General features: G+C 47.1%; 1 pseudogene; it reads right to left on the reverse strand.

Annotated features, from left to right (window-relative positions):
• Positions 1-5: 5 nt before the first annotated feature.
• LOC102844815 lies at positions 6-5,866 on the reverse strand (annotated as a pseudogene).
• Between the last annotated feature and the right edge of the window lie 369 nt (positions 5,867-6,235).

Below are 6,235 nucleotides of genomic sequence, written 5' to 3' on the forward strand. Positions count from 1 at the left end.
GTGTGCTAAGGGTCACACAGGTGTGGGCTGCAGGGGGGTCCCACAGAGTCCGGCAGTCTTTGCTCCTCTGGAGTTCCACGGCAGGTGGCTGGCTGCTGCTCTCCCCGGGTCTCTTCCGGGTCCCTCTCGCGGCGTTTCCCGGTCTGGCGTGCGTTCCCACCGGCTGACGGTGGGGTGCGTTCCCCCGGCTGGCGTTGGCGTTCCCGGTCTGGCGGCGGCGTTCTCCCGGCCTGGCGGGCGGCGGCGTGCGTTCCCCCGGCTGCTCTTCCCGGGTCTCTTCCGGGTCCCTCTAGCGGCGTTACCGGTCTGGCGGCGGCTTTCCCCCGGTCTGGCAGGCGGCCGCGTGCGTTTCCCCGGCGTTCCCCGGTCTGGCAGCGTCGCCCTCGCGCTGCGTCCCGGCTGCCCATTCTTGTCGCTGGCCACCACCATTCGGCCCAGGCAGTCCTTCATGTCCACAGGCTGACGGTCAGGGCCAACACAGCCATGATCTCACTGGCCATGGTGATGTCAAACTGTGCCTGGCAGGACAGTCCCTTCTCCGTGCTTGCCTGCCCAATTGTTATTTTTTGTAGAAATCTGCCATTGGTATTCAGTACTCTGCCAGGTGATGGTCTCAGGGTCGATGTTAAGTCAGGTGAATCTGCTCACCTCCTCTTCTGTCAGGGTGCTCGGGTCCATCTTATGTATACCCAGCTTTTTTAACCAAGCAAGCTGAATTTCTTAAAATGCTCGGACACCGTTCACGGAGGGAACCAGTCGACTCTACAAAGTCTTATCTGTCTCAGTACTTTCATGCAGATTCCTGGTGTCAGCAGCGGCAGCCAGCAGGTTGTTGGCCTCAGTGATGGCATGGATGTCTCCAGTGAGGTGAACTCCTCCATGTGGATGACATGGACATATCTTCCACCCAAAGCACCTCCTTTGACTCCAAACGAGGGTCCCTCAGAAGGCTGCCTGAGGCAAGTGGAAGAGTTGACACTGAGGTGGGTGGTCAGAGCCTAGACAAGACCAATGGTCATGGTACTCTTCCCTTCACTCTGAGGGGTGGGCGTGATCCCCGCAACTAAGATGTATTTTCAATCTGCTTGGTCTTTCAACCTTTCGAGTACAGACAAATGCACTTTGGCTTTGCTTTTGCCATAGATTTCAATTTCATCTGCCAGCAAGCCTATTTCCTTGGCCAGTACATTCACAGCTTTGGGAGTCTGTCCTATTGAAATCTCAATATCACTCGGAACAGTAGAGAGAGGCTGGAGTTTCAGGCAGCGCAGTCTCCACTCATATACTGTTGCTCCTGGAGCCACCCCGTCCACTGCTGACCATGTTCTGAATCCGCAGAGCCAACACCAGAAGACTCACATTGTCCTTGACAATGAGGCTGCTGGAATGCACCTTGGGAGACTCACATTCAAGCTTCCCTCATAGAAAGTCGTGGGAACAATTGAGAACTGTATTTCCTGGTTATATCCAATTGAGGGGTGGTGGTCTTTTCTGGCTTGGTAGAGCCTAACACAGCAATCTCAGCCTTTTGAAGCTTGCTCTGAAGCTGAGGGGTTTCCCACTGGGAGCTCATCATCATGGTGCCCTTCCTCTGGAACAAGCACTGCACAGCAGCTTCCAGAGACCCCTGTGCCCCGACCACCAAGATCTTCTTTCCATTTAAGTTGATCCCTGATTTTTCAAGCAGCTCATTGACAGCTCTGGCAACCGGTGAAATAAAACATTCAGGCATGTCCCCATGCACTAGGTTCCCCAGGTTTATATCTGTCACTCCATGTACGTCTTTCTCTGGCTTCAGGGCACTGAGCAACTTGCTGCTGAATGTATTCTCGGAGACATGAAGGGCCAGGCCATGGATTCTGATGTCTTCATTGGCCTTCAAGATTTCATCTATAATCTCATTTTTGCTGCTCTCTGGAGGAAGACAGATGTGGGTGATACTCAGATCAGCCTCCTCAGCCAAGTTCTGGTTTATTTTCTGCATCATGTTGTCATCACCTGCCTGAATAATAGCCAGAACCGGCAGAAAGGTGGGGTTTTTCTCTTGCACCAAACTCATCACTTCTTTTGAGTTGTGAATGACTTCTCTGACGAGGGGCACACTCACTGGAGGAGCCTGACTGCCCTGGCCTAGCTGCTCCTGGCCTGACTGTCCTGTGGCCCCCACTGCCGAGCAGACCCTCTGACAGACACCCAGGCCCTGGCAGGGTGTCCCAAAATACCGCCACGATGTGCTGCTGGCGGTGGAGGCAGCACAGGATGAGTGACAGCTGCAGCGAGCTCATGGTGGGTGGATGTGGGCATAGGGACAGGGAGTGCGGAGTGGCTTAGGGATGCAGATTGGCCAGGTGGGGGTCGGTTGCCAGGTGGGCTGCTCAAGGGCCTCACAGGTGGGACCTGCTCTTCCTTGTCGGCTGCCAACTTCACACCTTTTTCAGTGCCTTTACTTGCTTCTTCCTCTTCTGGGATTCTGATGATGCACATGTTATTTCTCTTGATGGTGCCCTACATTATCCTTCAGTTTTCTTCTTTTTCCTTCCTTTATGGTTCTGCTTTTTGCTCTAGCAGATCAGTGGTGACAGCTCTATCTTCTATATCCCTGGTTCTGTGTTCCATCTCTTCAGTTCTGCTCATGTGTCCCTCCATCATTTTGATACTATCTGAAACATTGGCCTTCATATTTTGGATCATGGTGTCTTGTTTTTGCAGTGCCACTTATTCCTTGTTTGTTTTATCTGTGGTGTTATTTATTTTTTTAAGTTCTTCCTGGTTTTTACTTGCAGTGTCCTGTAATTCTTCAAGTTTGTTCTCCATCCATTGAAAATATTCAATCATTGTTATTTTAACTTCTGCATCAAAACATTCCATCAGACTTTCTGGCTTCAGGAAATCCATTGATACTGTGTCACCTTTGGGGCGTGGTATCTTGCTTTGCACTTGTGTAGGGTGTGGGTGAATCTGCTTCTTTCATGACATTGCTGTGGTAGAGTTTTTCATGCTTGAGGTGAAGGTAGGTTCTTGAGCTGAAGACAATGCTCTAGAAATTGGTAGGGCAGCTACCCCACCTGTGTTTCTCTCTGATCTTCTGACTCAAGGGAAGTTTCAGTTCAGGGCCTGTGAGAGCAGCCTCTTGTAGCTACATAAGATCATAGTTCTCTGGATTAAAGGCATGTTGACTTACTGCACATGTAGGCCCAGGTGTGGAGCTGAATTGGGGTGGGGTGGGCAGAGAGATGGGGCGACCATGTCTGGGGACCTCACTCAGATTTCAGCTGTCTGTCTCCCACCCAGAGGCTCTTGCTCAGCAGCCCTTGTCCAGCAGCCCTCACCCAGGGGCCCTCACTCAGCATCCCCCACCCCAGCGGGACCTTGTGTCCAGCAGGGCTTAAGAAAACTCAGTCAAATTCCCACTGACCTGCTTGCTCCTGGCGTGGAAGTTTTTTTTGTTGTTTGGGGTTTTTTTTAAGGTTTTTTATATTGGTGTTATTTTTCTTCTAGTGTAGGGTATTTGGTAAAGAGTTAAAAAAATTATAGCATAAAATTAAAGATAGGACTGGATGTTGGAAATATTCTAATTAAAAATTATATTCCCTGTCTCCAACTTCACCCAGCCTACTCCCAAGTTTTACAAATGAGGAAACGTAAAGCCAGAAGGATCAACAGTTCACAGCCCCAGTTAGCCAGCACCAGGTTCTTTTTTCTTGTCCAGGATTCCTTATGTTAGAAGCAACAACAATGGTAAAACAGATTGTCCTACTGTATATTATGGAATAAAATCCATTTCCCAAGGAAAGCCTGCCTAGCCTACTTCCAAAGGTTTTTTGAAGTGCATGAAGTGGGAGGCTTGATTGTTAGAGTAAGTAGTGTGTACTGCATGCAATATATATGATATTCTGGCAAAGCTTTGCTGTCTCTGGATCCTGCATCAAACTCAGCAGTCTCTGACCTTGATCTTGGGATGGTTTTGGAATTTTGTGGAAATTATCAAACAATATCACTAATATTAGGGAGTTCTGGTAGCCTAGTGACCAGAAGCTGCGCTGCAAACCTGAAGGCATGTGGTTCGAGGCCAACAGCTGCTCCATGGAAGAAGGATAGGCAGTCTCTTCCAGTGCAATTAACTGCCTCTGAAAACCCACCAGAGAGTCAGCTATCAGTTGGTTCTGACTCTTTGGTGCACAACAGCAACATCACTAATATTACATACAAGCAAAACCTTGCTGAAGATTATCCAAAAATAACTTGAACAGCTCATCAATGTCAAATGGATGCAGAGAATACCAGAAGAATGTCTATCCGTGTTTCATTGACTGTGCAAAGATCACAATAAATTGTGGCTAATCTTGAGGAAAATGAGAATCTCCGAATACTTGAGCATGCTTATATGAAATCTATACTTAGACCAAGAAGTAGCCCTCAAAACAGAACAAGGAAACACTGCATGGTTCAAAATCATGAAAGTAGTGTGTCAAGGATGCATCCTTACTCAATACCTTTTCAATCTTTTCAATACGCAGAACAGATCATTTGGGAGGCAAGGCTTTATGAGAAAGAGTGTCGCATCAAGATTGGAGGACTACTCATGAACAACCTACAATATACAGGTGGCACAACCTTGCTTGCTGAAACTGAAAAGACCTGAAGCACTTGCTGCAGAAGGTCAAGGACTGTAGTCTTCAATATGGATTGAAGCTCAATGCCAAAAAGACAACGATTCTCATCACTGGGCCAATTGGCAGCACCATAATAGATGGAGAAGACATTGAGCTTGTTAATAATTATAGCTTGCTTGGATCCACAATCAATACCCTTTTTTTTTTATGATTGGGAATACAAGTTCTTTATAAACTTTCATTAAAATAAAAAAATTAAACAATATTTTTTAAAAGAATTCTACCACTGGAGGAAAGTATACAACAATGAATGAGTGGAAATCCAAGTTCTTTATAAACTTTCATTAAAATCTAAAAAAAAAAACAAACCCATTTTTTTAAAAAAAAGAATCCTACCACTGAACCATCAATGCAGCCATACTCAACCCCGCAGCCATCAAGTCAATGACAACCCACAGTGATAGTGGAGGACATGATGGTTTCCAAGGGAAAAAAAAACCTACAGGGTTTCTAAGGCTGATAAATCTTTAAGGGATCAGATAGCTTTGTGCTTCTTTCACAGAGCAGCTAGTGAGGTTTGAACTGACAACCTTTTGGTTGGCAGTCAAGTGTTTTAAACATTGTGCCACAGGGGCTCCCTCAGCAGCCAATGCTTTCATTGTTAAATGCTGTCCAGGTGGCTGGGACGCATAGTGACCCCACGTACAACAGAACAAGGCCCTGCGCCATCATCACGGGCCCTGCTGTGCTCAGGCCCCTTGTTGCTAATCCATTTCCTTGAGAATCAGTCTTCTTTCACGCTGACCCCCTACTTTCCCCAACACGATGTCCTTCCCCACAGACTAGCTTCTCTTGACAACATAGCTGAAATACGTGAGACAAAAGGTTGTCACCATCCCTGCCTCTAACAGATATCCTGGTTGTAGTTCCCCCAAGACAGATGGGTTTGTTATCCTGACAGTCCACGGTATGTGCAGTACTCTTTGTCACCATAAGTCAAAGTTAGGCTACTCACTGAAAGGTGAGGGGTTCAAGCCTACCATCCATCCATTCCTCTGGAAAGAGCTGATCCATCTCGTTCCAGAAACGTGAAGCAAGGTCATGGTGAGAAGGCCTTACCTCCCCCGTGGCGGGCTTGGTCTTGTTCTGGTGCGGCCACACAGCTCTGTTTTATTCTACTGCTTTGTGGTCAGAAAAGAAAATGGCCATGTTGAATTTGCTTTTTAAGAATGATTCTCAAACTTACCTGGCATGGTCACAACGGTAGTTTTTTCAGAGCGAGGCTTTTCCATTGCACTCCAAATATGCTGACCCTTGTGATTTTCCCAAATGTGGGGAAACTCCACTACATATTTTGTAACGGGGGACTGTGTTCATGCTTTCCTCTGTTAAGAAAAAAAAAAAAAAAAGAACGATTCTCAAATGGCAAATCTGACCACACCACTACACTGCTTATAACCAGTCTGAAAGGAAGTCTGGTGTTTCCTCAAAAAAAAAACCAAAAAACTGAACCTAGAAATTCTGTATGACCCAGCTATTCCACTGCTAGGAATATACCCTGAAAAAATGAGAACTGAGACACAAAGGGAGATTTGTACACCGATGTTCATAGCAGCGTTATT

This window comes from Elephantulus edwardii, unplaced genomic scaffold (assembly GCF_000299155.1).
Source record: "Elephantulus edwardii isolate Elephantulus edwardi_28Jun2011 unplaced genomic scaffold, EleEdw1.0 scaffold00016, whole genome shotgun sequence".
Taxonomy (NCBI): Eukaryota; Metazoa; Chordata; class Mammalia; order Macroscelidea; family Macroscelididae; genus Elephantulus; species Elephantulus edwardii.